The sequence below is a fragment of the Protopterus annectens genome, chromosome 4.part1, assembly GCF_019279795.1.
Source record: "Protopterus annectens isolate FY-2018-M chromosome 4.part1, PAN1.0, whole genome shotgun sequence".
Lineage (NCBI taxonomy): Eukaryota > Metazoa > Chordata > Ceratodontiformes > Protopteridae > Protopterus > Protopterus annectens.
In genome coordinates this window covers 1,014,940,492-1,014,956,387 of record NC_056734.1, presented here as the reverse complement: position 1 = coordinate 1,014,956,387, position 15,896 = coordinate 1,014,940,492, and the positions used below count along the sequence as shown (strand labels likewise).

The window sequence follows — 15,896 nt, the reverse complement described above, 5'->3', positions numbered from 1 at the left end:
CAGAGACTTCCCATGCTTTGGAACAAGATTCCAGTCTACATTAGGCAGAGCTCCCTGCTAAAAGAAACCTTGACGAGTGGATGGGAAACAGAAAGTTTACCCCAGGGATCACTTCAGTGGCTGTGCTGGACAGAGGCACAGGGAACTAATCTAAGGGAGCGGCGAAAGCCAACACATTCTGACTAGGCTTATAAATGCCTTCGGGCAGATAGTCTAGTACCTAATTATGAACTTATGAACCTATTGGTGGATTGTAATGACAGAAGTTTGAGTGGCCTTTTATGGTTGAAATGTTCCGAACTGGGCAGTTTTGTCATTATTGGTTCATATGCTTTGTTTCATTGCTTACCGGAAAAATGTTCAAAACTATACATATAAAACACGCTCTAACAAGTGGTGCTGTATTATGCAAGGGATATAATTTAATTATTATATATTATAGTTTAATACAATCAGGAACGTGAATCAAATAACTTTTGCATTGTCCTAAAAATGTGTGCAAGGGGCCTACGATTTGAAAACAACACAACGGTCAACTTAATCTGTCATTGGCAAGATGCATTTTCTGGGTTTCAGTGCTGTTTCAGTAAATGTGAGTTTCAAAGGCAGACAAGTGTTAATGCTAAGTCTGTTTTCATTGTGAGAGTGTACTGATTTATTTAGCAAATGTTTATCAGTGTTTGTGCTAGAAAATTTAAAATAAAAGTTTTAAACTAAATCCAAATATCTGTAATCATTGCAGAAGCAAAGCAGAAAACAGTATGCACACTTAGAGTTTTGAACAGTGTTTATGGTAACTGGGAAGAAATGGAGAAGGAAACAAGTAATGGGAAACTGGAATGGATACCTGGGAGGGGACGGGGTACCAAATTACACACATTTTGCTTTCTTGTACATATCCAGAATTTGTGACATGAAAAGTTGGTAACCCCAGGCAGATGGGCTCATCCCATGGAAGTGAAAGACATCTGGTGTTTGCAAACTGTAGCTCATCACATGGTAGAAGGAATCTGCTGTGTGCCATGAGACATACTGGTTCATGAAATGCAAGTGAAAGACATTCATTCTGAGTGCACTGCAGTTCATCACTAGGTACAGGGGATCTACTATGTGTCACAAGGCATATTGGTTCATCATATGAAAGTGCAAGACGTTCATTGTGTGCAGACTTTGAGTCCATTTCTGGGATACTGAAATCAATGCTACACTTATTTGCTGGGAGCATGGGGTTGCGGTGAATATTTCCAGCTTTCAGCGTTATGTCTTGCAAGTTAGAACTACTGCACTCCTGTGAGCTTGCTAATTTTAAACCAGTAGTACTTTGCAGCACCACTTTGCTCTGATTTCTGACTGGTTCACTGTTTGTGTAGCTCAGATGCTTTCTACTTTTTGGTAGTGACCCATTTTTGTTCCTGTCATTCCTTTATCATGGATGTTAATCAGTGGTTGCAGCTGCCTCTCACAGACAGTAAGAACTGGGCCTGGATGCAGATGACTACCCCCAAACAACAAGACCTGTTCCTGGACACAGACACTTCCCCTAGACAGCAAATCCTGATCCTGGATGCAAGCACCTACCCCCAGACAGAAGGACCTGTGACTGGACTCAGAAGGCAACCCCCAGACAACGGGACCTGAGCTTGGATGCAGACAACTCCTCCAGATAGCAGGACTTTTGTTTGAATGCAAATACCTCCTCCAGACAGCAGGACCTGATGTAGTTACCTTCCCACAGACAGCAGAACCTGTGTCTGGATGCTTATATCCTCCAGAGAGCAAGACCTAAGACTGGACACAAATGCATTTCCTCAGAAAGAAGGACCTAAACCTGGATGCAGACCCCTCCGCTAAGGCTTTCCCTCCCTGCAGAAATGTTGATAAAGTTGTTTTTTGTTTTTTGTTGGATTTATTTTAGAATGTCAAGATTCTGAAACATTGATCATAGGGTCTTCATCATATGAAATAAGATGTTTCGGGAATTCAAGATTCAGAAGTGAATCCATATATATGTATATATATAAATATATATATATAGGTATGTACATACATATATATATATATATATATATATATATATATATATATATATATATATATATATATATATATATATATATATATATAGCTAGATAGATGCATATATATAAAAAGAAAAATTTCATAAAATAAAATTTCCTGATATATAAAAAAACAACTCTTTCAATCCATTATAAAGAAAAATTCCAGGGCAAGTTTCCAATGCATCATTGTAATAACCTTACTGCTTCAATCTCTAGATGATTTCAAATGGAAAATTAACTGACATTTGCAAACATTTAACTGTTATGTATTCTTCATATATTCAAACTACCAAGCTAGATAGAAATTAAGTCAGTTAAAAGTACTCAAAAAATATATATATCATGTCAAAAGAAGCTGCATTACAAGTCAAATACAAACTAATTACTAAACACATAATACTTACAACACAACCATAAAACACACACATTTAGTTTTTCCCTAAGCCTTTTACATAACCGTTCAACTTTGATGCATGGAAAGCCCAACCTATGAGTCACATCTCATGATCTTAAAGGTATTGAATAAAACCCCTTTCCAGATGGTTGTTGGAACATCCTTAGCTATGCATGCTTAACTACCAATTGATAAACAGTATTTGTACACATCCAAATAATTTAAACCCCCCCATTCGTTTACTATAGCAAGCTTATAGTTTAAAAGAAAATGATACTCAAAATTTAATGGTGGACAGGCCCCTTTTTTTGGCATTTGGAACAGCCAAATAAACTTCAATGCATCCCCAGTCTAATTCATACCTTTTGAATTATCACTGAACAGGCAATACATAAAGGTATGGGAATTTGAGTTAAAATAGGTTATTGATTTGGCTATATAGAACCTAAAATCATATTATTCATCCGGGAAAAATATTAAACCAATAGCATAATATAGTCATTTCTTGAAAAAAAAATACCCTGAAAAATCAAGTGAGCATTTAATACAAAATATACAGGCACCATAAATAATTACCTTTGATAATCAATTGCTAAAGGTAAAAATCTTCATTTTTCCTAACAAAAGTTATTTTAAAATGTGTGTTCGCTTTTAAATACACATCACCTATAAGTAAAGCCTTTGGGATATTTAAAACACCAAATGGAAAACAAACATACCCCCCAAAAGGGTTTGGTCAAAATTTCCCAGAAAAAAAAAATCACAGACACTCAGGTTAAAACAGCCATCTCCAAAGCCAAAAACTCAGCATCAATGGGACCGGACCGTGTCCCAGGCTGCATCCTACACGAGCTCAAAGACAAACTAACCCCTTACCTAAACACACAGCTCAAACTCAGCCTCTAGACAGACTACATACCCATAGAGAAGCACACAGCAACAGGTATTCTGCTCCACAAAGCTGGATCCACAACAGACCCCAGGAACTATCGTCCTATAAGCCTGACTAGCTTGGTCTGCAAGGCTATGGAGCACATCATCATGGAACTCATTAACAGAGACATTGGGAACCTCCAAACAAAGGACCCTACCCAGTTTGGCTTTGTTAAGGGCAGATCATGCCTCCTAAACCTGATGGACTTCTTTGAGACAGTTACCAAGGCTATAGATGAGGGAAAGGTGGTACACACATCCTACCTAGGACTCACAAAGTCCTTCAACACCATTCCCCATTCTGGTATTATAGACAAGCTCACCAGCCTGAACATAAACAACTACATCACAAGATGGGTTGCCAACTGGCTCAAGGACAGAACCCCCATTGTGAGAGTTGTGGGAGCTAGGTCCAACTCTAAACCGGTTACAAGTGGCATTCCCCAGGGCTCAGTCCTAGGACCCTTCCTGTTCGGCATATACTTCTCAGAGGTACAGGCAAGCACAGGAGGACTATGGCTGACCAAGTTCGCAGACGACTACAAACTAGGGGCTATAATTGACTCTCTGGCTGACACAGACATCCTCCAAAAGGGTCTCACTGATACGGATACCTGGTGTCAAAATCATATTCTCAAGCTAAATGCCAAAAAGTGCATAGTCATCCCCTTTGGAAAAAACAAAGTACCCACAAACTACTACATAGCTGGTAGTCCACTAAATACAGAAGACGTAATATGGGATTTGGGGACCCAAGTAGATAGTAATCTCACCTTTGATAATCACATTGCCAAAGTGGTTAGAAAATCCATCTACGTGGCCCACCTAATCACAAAAGGGTTCGCATCCAGATCAAAAGAGGTCATTGTGCCCCTCTACTCATCACACATCAGACCCATCATAGAGTACAACGCCCTATTTGGGATGTACCTTACAAGACACCTGCAACAGCTGGGAAGACCACAGACATACCTCACCAAGAGGATCATTGGCCTCAAACAGATGCCCTATGCAGCTCGACTGAAGAACCTTCAGCTGTACTCGGTTGCATACCGCCTACTCAGAGGTGATCACTGCCTGACATACAAGGCCATGTCCAAACCAGAATTTATGGACATGCTCCACCTAAAGAAAACCTTATCTCCTCAAGCCACATGCTGTAGGGATTTAAACCTCACCACAACAATAAATAGCACATGCTGGAGGGATAGATTCCTGTCCCAGAGACTTCCCATGCTTTGGAACAAGATTCCAATCTACATTAGGCAGAGGTCCTTGCTAACACTCTTCAAAAGAAACCTTGATGAGTGGATGGGAAACAGAACGCTTACCCCAGGGATCACTTCAGTGGCTCTGCTGGACAGAGGCACAGGGAACTAATCTAAGGGAGCGGCGAAAGCCAACACATTCTGGCTAGGCTTATAAATGCCTTCGGACAGATAGTCTAGTACCTACCACTAGGTACAGGGGATCTACTATGTGTCACAAGGCATATTGGTTCATCATATGAAAGTGCAAGACATTCATTGTGTGCAGACTCTGAATCCAATTCTGGGATACTGAAATCAATGCTACACTTATTTGCTGGGAGCATGGGGTTGAGGTGAATATTTCCAGCTTTCAACGTTATGTCTTTATTTTATTTTATTTATTTTATTTTACATTTGTTAACCTGGAATGTCCGACTGGAGCAAGGTCCATTTACAGCGGAGGCCCGGGGAGAAAAGTTCCACATAAAACAAGTACAGTGGTAGATATATATAAACAATCACGATATATATAAACAAAGGATATATAATACAATGCATTAAAAAAATGTATATATACAATAGTTTGTTCTATGCAAGCTTATGCAGTCATAGTTTACACATAGTTGAAATTGCATAGGAGTATTTTGGAGCAAAATACTCCATATTTGTTTATGCAGTGAAAGAGGTATCTCACAAGAGATAATATACAAATACAAAACATAATGATTTGTGTAGAAGCTCCTCTTGGGAGTATTTTTAGTACAGTATTGTAGGGATAGTAAAGAGTGAGAATATGGGGTAGTAAGAGTGAGAAGGTGGAGGAGTGCATCTAAGTGATGCAAGGACATAGCCAGGACTGTGTGAGATGCGACTTGAGTAATTTTTTGTGTAGTGATATAGATGGAGCTGAGGTGATATTCTGGGGGAGGCTGTTCCATTTCTTGGTGATGGAATAAGAGAAAAGAGCTTTTCCTGCAGTATTGTTAGGTTTAGATACACAGAGTAAGGTTTGTTGGAAGACCGGAGGGAACGGTTTGCTATGTATTGGTTTAGTAGTTGATTTAAGGCTGGGGCTTTGTGGGGATTTTTTAGTATGTTGTAGGTGAGGACTAGTTGGTGGTAACTAATTAATTGTGGGAGTTCTAACCACTGTAGGTCTTTTAGGGCAAGACAGTGATGGCTTCTAAATGTGGAGTTATTTGCAAATTTTGCTATTTTGTTGTAACATGAGTCCAGTTTGTCTATGTCTGTTTTCATGATGTGGGTTAGTACTGGGGAAGCATACAATAGGGTAGACAGTAGGTGTGTTTGGGCTAGGGTGATTCGTGCTTGACCTGATAGAAGCTGTTTGTGTTTGTATAGAGTTCCTAGCTTTTTATGTACCTTTTTAATGGTTTGAGAGAGATGGACATCAAAGTGAAGATCCTTATCTATTATTACACTGAGCAGCTTAATATGGGGTGAGGGAGAGACTGTTGTGCCATTTTTGGAGGTGATAGTGAAGGAGGTAGGTATGGTCCTGGATTTATTGGGGGTAAAGAGAAGTAATTTTGTCTTGTTGGGGTTTAGAATAAGTTGGATACCAGTAATCCATTTATCGACGGAACAGAAGGATTCTTGGGTAAGGTTTTGAAGCATGGCTATGGATGGGACTGAGTACATTAAGGTGGAGTCATCAGCATACTGTATGAGTGATGCATGCAGGGTGGAGGTATGTAGTTTATTGGTGAAAATTGTGAATAGTAGAGGACCTAGTATTGATCCATGTGGAACGCCAATAGTAGTTGGTAGTAAAGGTGATAGTACACCCGGCCATTTGACTGCCTGTTGTCTATCAGAGAGATAGTTTTTGAACCAGGAAGTAGTGGAGGGGGCAAAGGACATTGCAGTTAAAGTGTCTAGAAGTAGGTTGTGAGAGACCATGTCGAATGCCTTAGATAGATCTAGGAATATGGCTGATACGAAGTGATTGTTGTTTCAAGTTGGCTAATCTGATTGGTGAAGGACAGAAGAGCAGTAGTTGTACTATGATTTGGGTGGAAGCCATGCTGTGTAGAGGAGAGAAGATTGTGTGAGATTAAGAAGTGCATCACTCGTGTATGAATACGTTTCTCTAGGAGCTTAGAAAGGGGATAGGATAGCAATGGGGTGGTAGTTTGATAGCTCATAGGAGTTGCCACCTTTGTGTAAAGGAATAATGCATGACACTTTCCACAATTTGGGGATCTGAGCTTCTTGTATGGAGCGGTTAATAAGAACTGAGACAGGGTAAGCCAGGGACTCTGCAGCTAATTTTAGGAAATTAGTGGTTAACCCATCTGCTGCGAGGGTGGTAGGTTTTAGTTTTAATAGCAGTTGTTTTACCATGGAGGTTGGTACAGGAGAGAGTTTAAAGGAGGATAAATCTTTGTTATACGTGGTTGGCGTGAATGTAGGATTATTGTTAGATAGTTGGGTTGATAATGTTAGAATAGATTTTGTGAAGTGGTGATTAAATTGAGAAGCTATGCTGTCATTGTTAGTCTTGGTGTTTGGGGCTAGGGTGGTAGTTTCGCCGGGGTTTTAGAAGGGAATTGATAGCTTGCCAGAATTTTTGTGGGTTTTTGGAATGTTTGTTTTGGACATTAAGGAAGTAGTTTTGTTTATCCATTTTTATTTGTTCTTTGGCCTGATTTCGAAGTTGTCGATATATTTGTCTATTTTGGCCAGTATTGTTCTTTTTCCAATTCTTCCAGGCGTTGTCCCTGGTTTTTAGTAGGGCTTTTGTGATCCTATTTAGCCAAGGTGCATACAAACTAGTAAAAACAAACAAATTGAGGCGAGCCAGGTACCACATGGCAGGTAGACACAAATAGAATCCAAGTTTAATGGTTAAGCACTTTTCGTTTGACAGAGTGTTCAAACTTCATCAGACCAACACTTACTTCACTCAGATGGCTTGAATATTGATGCCAATTAATCAAGTAATTAAGTAAATTGGACAATTAAGGTCTTACAAGCACAATAGCAAGTTTTTAACTTTTAAAACAACTTTAAAAACAAGCTTTAAAAAATGCTATACAATAAAAAAGGCCTTCGACTGCAACATATACTTATTTTAAAACTTTACTTAAATATAACCTACTGGAAGTGTCAAATTCAGAGATGAAACTATCGTAATAAACTTTTAAGCTTTAAAATACTTATGATAGAGCAACATTCATTTAGACCTGGAAAGTTGTAAGCATTTAGTCTTACTTGCCACAAAAGTTCAAGTTCTTCTAGTTTCAGGGGGGGTAGAACCACCCCTAAAAACATCATTCATCTGATCGATAATCATAAACTTAAATTTGTAGTCTGGATGAGAAATAATATGCTTAGCTAAAGCATTTTCAGTTTTCCATTTCCGAATTGCATAAGTATGTTCATATACCCGGTCACAGAGACGTCTCTCTGTCTTCCCTATATAAAATGAAGGGCAAGCCTGGCATTGGGCTAAATAAACAATCATTTTAGAGTATACTGACAATTATTGACTGTAAATCTATTAGATTCGGTGACATATTGACAATAGTTACATGATTGACACTTATACATGCCTACTATTCTAGGAACAGTACGTTGACGTTGTTCTAGTAGTACTTTCAGGTTTTTGCTTTTTTATAAATTACTGTGGGTTTATCTCCTACCTTATTGGAAATGTTACAGTCACCCTTAAATATAATCCAATTTTTACAAATAATGTTAAAACAGGCATTACTATTAACATAGTAGGTTGTTATAAAAGATGGTACTTTAGACAGAGGGTCAGAATTTGGGTTATGGTCTTCAGAAGTAGAAAAATCAGGAATGTTGTCATGGACAAACTGTACATTTTCACTATCTAAGATAGGTCTATAATAACATTTAGACTGTTTCTTCTTTACTTCTTCAACAAGATCATTGACCATACTTTCAGGGTAACCACGATGCAGAAACATATTCTTTAACAATAAACATTCATCATAAAAATCTTTTTCAAGAATATTGATTCTGGCTGCCCTGACCAACTGGCCCTTCACAACTGCCCGCTTTTGGTGATAGGGGTGTCAACTTGAAAAATGTAAAAAAGCATTAGAATATGTGCTTTTCCTATAAATCTTGGCAATGTATTTCTGAAGTATGTAGTCCTTAGACAACAAAATGTATAAGTAAGCTATAGATGCACTAGAAAAAGTTGATGTGAACTTCAGAAACCAAGTGGTGTCATTAAAATAATCTAATATCCTTTCACTGATATGTATGTCACCATTAAACAGAATAAAAATATTGTCCAAATATCGAGTATAAAAAATTATTCTGTCTTTGTGTTCAAAGTTTGTCGAGGATTTAAATAAGCAAATAGCTGATCTGGATGAAACAATAAGACTTGATAAAGAATTCTCCTGCTATAAATTTGATTATAGCCGAGTATTCACTAGTCTTGAGCAATATTTAATTAAACTTAAGAACAACAAAATTAAGAAATTAGACAGGGACACCAAAGCATACAATGAGGGGACGGCTCTTACATACAGACACAAAAATGCCAAACATGTTGTCAGTGACAGAGACATAGCACACACTGTACTCACTAAGGACCAGATACGTAGACCCACATGTGTGGATTTCCTCATATCTTACTTACTCAAATGTCAAAGACCTCCCAAACACAGTCCTCATAAACGCTGCATGCAAACAAATAAGAAAACTCCCACCACAACATATCAAGCCACATCTTATGGTGTCTTAACTATCAAAGCCCATAAGGCGTAACACCCCAGAACGCAGTATTTTGGTCATAAGAGACACCATAGTGAGACACTCTGTTGTCCCTCTTACTAGGCTGGATAAGAAGAAGGTTACAGCTAGCTCCCTGTCAATCGGCAGGATTCACCAGATCACACAAGCACTCAGATCACTAAACTGCAAGTACCAGTATGATTCAGTCATAGTCCATGTAGGTTTAAATGACCTCAGACATACCTCCCTCCTGGACTATATGAAGAGAGACATGATTGAGCTTACAGAATATCTGTCACAGCATTCTACAGTCTACAAGGATGATGCCACAATACCAACAGAAAATAATTGACTTTAATAATTGGCTTAGCTACTGGTGTCATTTCAAAGGGGTCCAATATTTGCCAGCCTCACCACTAGGCTTTCAGATATTGCCAACATATTATCCATCCCTAAACTGCCTTTTTTAGGCATTGACAAATAGAGAAACCTTGCAAAATAGCAAATTATACTCAGCATAAGGCAAATGTATTACTACTCAATACTAGGAATCTTAACAAGAAACTGCTGTTGTAAGCACTCCTCACCATGAAGAATGCTGACATCTGTGTAGTTACTGAGACATGGTTGAAAGCCATGGGAAGCAGCCTGTCAATGCAAGGCTATAATGCCTTTCACACTTTCTGACCATCTGCTGCACAAGAAAGGACAAAAAGTGGAAGTGTATTCATCTGCATAATGGATAAGCCCACCTCATGACTGGTCAAACAATATGACATGTGTGAGCTTGTCTATGTCCTACTAGCCACAGGAAAAATCCCTTTCCATGTCCTTGCTAGTTACAGATCCCCCACAATGAACCAGAAAATCAATGCATCATACCTGAATTTACATGAATCAGGTATCATTCAGCCCAATACCATACGCAAGGGTGATTTCAGCTTCCCCTTCATTAACTGGGAATCATACATGACCACTATCATGCTGGCTCAACCATTTCTAGACTTTGTAAGTGCAAAGGCTCTGGGGCAGCTAGTCTACACTCCCACTAGGAGTATAAATATCCTACACCTGGTGCTCACAAGCATGGGATAGAATTGCACCCCACCTCCCTCCACCCCGCACAATGTCATGTCCTGTCTGGTTAGGTCACATCACAAACCAGTCTCCCTTGAAATAAATTAAAACTCAAACCCCCATGTAACCCCAAAACCTTTAAGAACTTTTCTGAAGCAAACTACCTTCTATTAGGTGATGGCATAGCTAATTTCCAAGCTCTCCAAAACCCAAAAAAACACAAAAGCCTATGCAAAGTTGTACACAAAATCCCTGCATGACCATATAAACAACTGCATAGAAACTTCAATACCAGACCAAAATAAACCTAGGGTAACCCACATAAAGAAGCCATTCAGGTGAACCCCTGGTATAAATAGATTGTACAACAAAAGAAAAAAGAAAATCCTGTCTAAAAGTAAAACAGAATGTGCATAACAGAGCAAAAACTCCCTCACTTGTCTAAACAAGGAAATCAAAGGATTGTTAAGTCTTCAAAAGCAGCTTTTGAGGCAGAAATAGCTTCCCAAGCTAAGGATAATCATACAGCATGTTTAAGTTCTGTCCACAATCTTAAGGCTACACCCAACAATGTGTGGAGTTAGTTGTAGATGGCATCACCTATGCTCAAACAGAAGATGTAACAAATGTGCTGGCCAATAAATACAGTTCAAATTTCACCTCCTATTACCTCTGTTTAACACCCAAGAAATACCCTCTATAATTTCTCTACCAGTTATCACCAAAAATAGGTTATTACTTCACTGTCTAAAGCTAAATGCATAGCTTTGATAGGTCCCGACAGTATCCCAGGATGCCTCTTAAATAACTTGAAACAGGACTTATCAGGCCCACTAGGATTTCTATTAAATCACAGCTTCCAGACTGTCTTTGCCCATGTAGAGAGAAAGATAGCAATGACCATCCCTCTACACAAAGGGGGACCATCAACAAACCCAGGAAATTGCAGACCTATAAGTTTGACTAATCTTATATGCAAGGCCATAGAAAGAATAATCATGGACCTGATAAATAATAACATATGAAACCTCCAAGCACTGGACCTAACTTAGTTTGGCTTTGTCAAGGGCACATCATGCCTACTGAATCTGGTGGACTTCTTTGAGAAAGTCACAAGGACCATGAATGAGGTTAAAACACTGCATACTGCCTACATTGACCTGGTTAAGGAATTTTATACAATTGCATATTTGGATATTATAGATAAACTCACAAAACTGCAATTAAATCCCTACATTATCAGATGTATAGCCAAATGGCTCATGGTCAGGGCACATGCTGTGAGAATGGAAGAAAACAGATCCAGTTAACTAGCACCACACTTGACAAATCCAGTAGACCTGATAAAATATCCAAGACAAAGACACATAATCCACTGGAACCACTGTAGGAATGAATTTATTGTAAAATATAAGTTAAAAACTTCACCATAGCATCTTCAAGCAAATAAAATCAAATAAAACAAACCATTTCATGCACTTAAATATACTTAAAAAGTCATGTGATTGCATTCATTAAACAATTAATTATACAAATTGCTATATCTTCTGATTCATTTGTTTTAACAATGGTTTTATCACAGTTCTATTTAATCCTGGGGGAATATGTGCTTTCTTTCTCAAGATCCATTTTAATTCCTCATATTCAGTTAAAAGTTTCAAATCACTACCACATAAAGGAAGATGCAACACTTTTAAAATCATAAGTTAAAACCATTATCATCACCTTTTTCTGATATGTGCCTATGTAATGCATTAGTAAAAAGTTTCCTTCTAATATAAAACAAATGGTTACAAATGCTCTATTTAAACTTTCTGTTTGTCATACCAACATAGTAACATTCACATTTTTCATACTGAGCTATGTATATTACATACTGGATGTTACAGTTACAATAAGCATGAATGGTAAAGTTATGCCCATAGACTGGGTGTCTAATGGACTTTTCTGTATAGATGTAAGATCAATGTATACACACATTAAATTTGTAGTTGTCTTTTCTATTACTAATAAAAAATGATGATGATAAATACTTTGGTTGTCTTTATTGCACAAGACATTTTTAAGTGTTATGGCTCACTTATATCCAAAAGTTGGTTGTTCTGATATTACATTATTCAGCTCAGGAATATCCCTAAGTATTGGTCAATAATTGCAGATAATATCTTTAAATAGGCTTAGCTGTTGTCTCTCTTAATTGTTGAACCTCTGTGATAGCTTCAGTGATTTCATTTTTACAGTAGCCTCATTCTAAAAAATCTGCCTGAGTTCTCCTAAACTGTACTGCCATTTTAGTATCTGAGATGTTCAGCTTAGCAAATCAAAGCATCTGATTTTTTACCACATTTTTAAATGGGAAGCTTGGATGCATAATTGTTCGAAGTAAATAGCCATTCCTTTTTATAGTTTTTTATATAATTCTGGGTCTATGGCTCTACCTGTACCAGCCTTTAAAGTTATGTCTAAGTAATTAATCTCAACCTGTGAGGTTTCTTTCTTAAAATTAAGAAACTGCTCTTTGTTAGATAAATATTAAAAAAAAAAACATATCAAAAGCTTCTTGTTCTCCTTGCCAAACCATAAAAAAATCATCCACAAACCTCCTATAGAATATTGCATTAGTCTTGAAGGGGTTGTGATCTGGCAAAACATACTGCTCTTCCCAGACAAACATAACAATGCTTGTGTATGTATTTGCCACTGGTGTACCCATTAGCTGTACCTCTAAGTTGATAATATGCTCGTGTTTGAGACATAAAAATGTGGTTTTCCAACGCAAGATCCAACATCTCACAGAATAAATTAACTTTATCTATTGTATAATCAAAATGGTTAATCTAAAATGTGATGTGACCTTAACGATATTGGGGATGTTATCCAAACAAGGTCTTAGTTGCTTCTCCAACTACTTTGAGATGGGCTCAGTGGCCCATCCTTTAGTGGAAACAATGGGCTGAAGTGGGGGTGCAATTAAAGACTTATGGATTTTGGAAATTCCATAAATTATCGGCATTATAGGTGCCCTTACAAAGAGATAGTCAAGCAACTCATTGGTAAGTCTATTCTGTGTATATAGTGTAGTTAAAATTTGTTTTATGTGCAAGATGACACCGTTACGCTCAGTTTTGCTAAGACATTCATATTTGTCTGTGTTCAACATATTACACATGATATAATTGTATTCTGCTTTCAGGACTGCAACACCCCCACTCTTGTCAGCATTCTTAATTACTGTCTCTTTGTTATTAGTCAAGGACTTAATGGCTGCAATTTGTTTCTTAGTAAGGTTATAAAAACTAAAACCTTTATGTGACCCATATAACTTATAAATATCCCACAATGTGGCTTTCTCAAAAACTTGTAATGCAGGATTACTATATGTTACAAATGTACTACTAAGTTTAAGCACAGTATTAACTTCAGCTGTGTCATCTCCAAACAGTACCTTTAAATTCAAGTTAGGCATAAAATATTTAAATTCAATCAAGATATCAGAAATATCTATATTTTTTGATGGAATAAAAGTCAAACCATGACTTAACACAGAATGTTTGTCAACATATAAAATATCCAGCTTTGGCTTTGTGTTACTGGCTGTTGGTACGAGTGTTGTTCCTGAAGCCTTTCATCTGTTTCAGTGGTTGAGACATAGGTGTAATGGCTGTGCTTCCAATAAAAATGGAAAATCCACTGGCTCCAAAGCAGGAACAGAATCAGTATCACTCTTTGGTAAGTTCCCTGTTGATGGCAGAGATGTCTGTTGAACAAGTTCAGGTTCCATATCTTGTCAACACATTGTATGTTCACTAAGCTGCTGCTGTTGTATGATAGGCTGCTGATGTTCTACAGATTGATGGCATCTCCTGTTACTGGAATTATTATGTGGCCAAGTAAAAACATTCCCATTTAAGAAATGAGTCCTATCCCATCTAAGTTTACATTTTTTGTTCAAATAGCCTTTGTTTAAATTGAATCATCCAATCTAAAGTCTCATGCAGAAACCTTGAATGTTCATTTAATTCAGCACTAGAGAAGATCAGAATAGTGTAGCTCTATCTCTTTTCACAAATCTTGTACTTGGCCCTCATCAGACCAAAACCTAAGTACAATACATCGTTCTGCATGTATTTGACCAACACGTGCAACAGCTGGAGTTTGCTTACAAAAATAAATAAATACATAGATAAAATACCTGTGTAAACAACATATCCTATTTTGATTGACTAAAACCCTATCTCTTTACTCTATCTCCGGCTGACTACTAAGGGGTAATCTATGTCTAACCTACAAGGTATTCTCAAATCCAGCCCTGATGGAACTGTTACACATTTGCAAGACAAACTGTATGAGGTCCTCCAGATTTAAGGATCTATACCTGGGCTGTGACACAAGCAAAACATGCTGAAGCGACAGATTTGGGTTTCAGAGATTACCCCTTCTCTGGAATAGGCTTCCTAGTCACATAAAGCAGAGTCCTTCCCTGACACTCTTTCAATGCAGTTTGGATCAGTAGATGGAGAATTGTAAATTCATTACTGGGGTCGCACTCATGTCCCTTTCTGGACAGGAGTAGTCTTAAAATACTCAAATGCATAGTCACAAATGTAAGCCATTTTCTTGCTTTTTGGGATCAGAAATCAGGTAAAATTTGGGTAAAAATGTCTAGTCTTGTAAGTGCTCTTGAACTGCTAGCCTTGTAATCTCTTATGTACCTTTGAACCCATTAATGACTGAATGGAACTGTCTGTGATTTACCAAAAAAGAAAAAAGTATATATATTTTAAAATAGACAGGGCAGAAATCCTGTAAAATTCTGATCAGTTGAGAGGTATGAGCCAAACACAGAAGGCATTTTCAAGCAATATGGTATACATTTTTATAGTATTACTGTATCAACTGCATTTTTTTAATTAAACAAGAAACATCTTTATTAAATTATCACTTATGACATAGGGAAGCACGGGGCGATCATGGTGGTGAAGCAGTTAGCATTGTCACCTCACAGCAAGAAGTTCTCCAGTTCGATTCTCGACTGGGGTGCCTTCTGTGTGGAGTCTGCATGTCCTCCCTATGGTCGTGTGGGTTTCCTCTGGGTGCTCCGGTTTCCTCCCACATCCCAAAGACATGCTGTAGGTGGATTGAACACTCTAAATTGGCCCTAGGTGTGCACGTGTGTGCCTTCTGTGGATGGTTGGGTGCCGGGCTGGCAACTCAACACTGTAAAACTCCACTGCCAATCATGAGCGGACAGGTGATCCACTGTGGCGACCCCTAACTGGGAAAAAGCCGAAAGAAGAAGACATAGGCCAGCATATTGACATAATTTTAGTTGCAAACATTAGGCATCACTAATAATCTATCCAGTCATTGTTAGGTCAGACATTACATAGCTGATTCAAATTCTGCCTTGTTTTAAACCTCATCTCCCCTGTATGTATTGTT

General features: G+C 38.0%; 1 protein-coding gene across 1 annotated transcript in view; it reads right to left on the bottom strand.

Annotated features, from left to right (window-relative positions):
* RFC4 (replication factor C subunit 4) overlaps positions 1-15,896 on the bottom strand; it is a 1,279,614-nt gene that overhangs the window by 1,069,451 nt on the left and 194,267 nt on the right. The window lies entirely within an intron of this gene.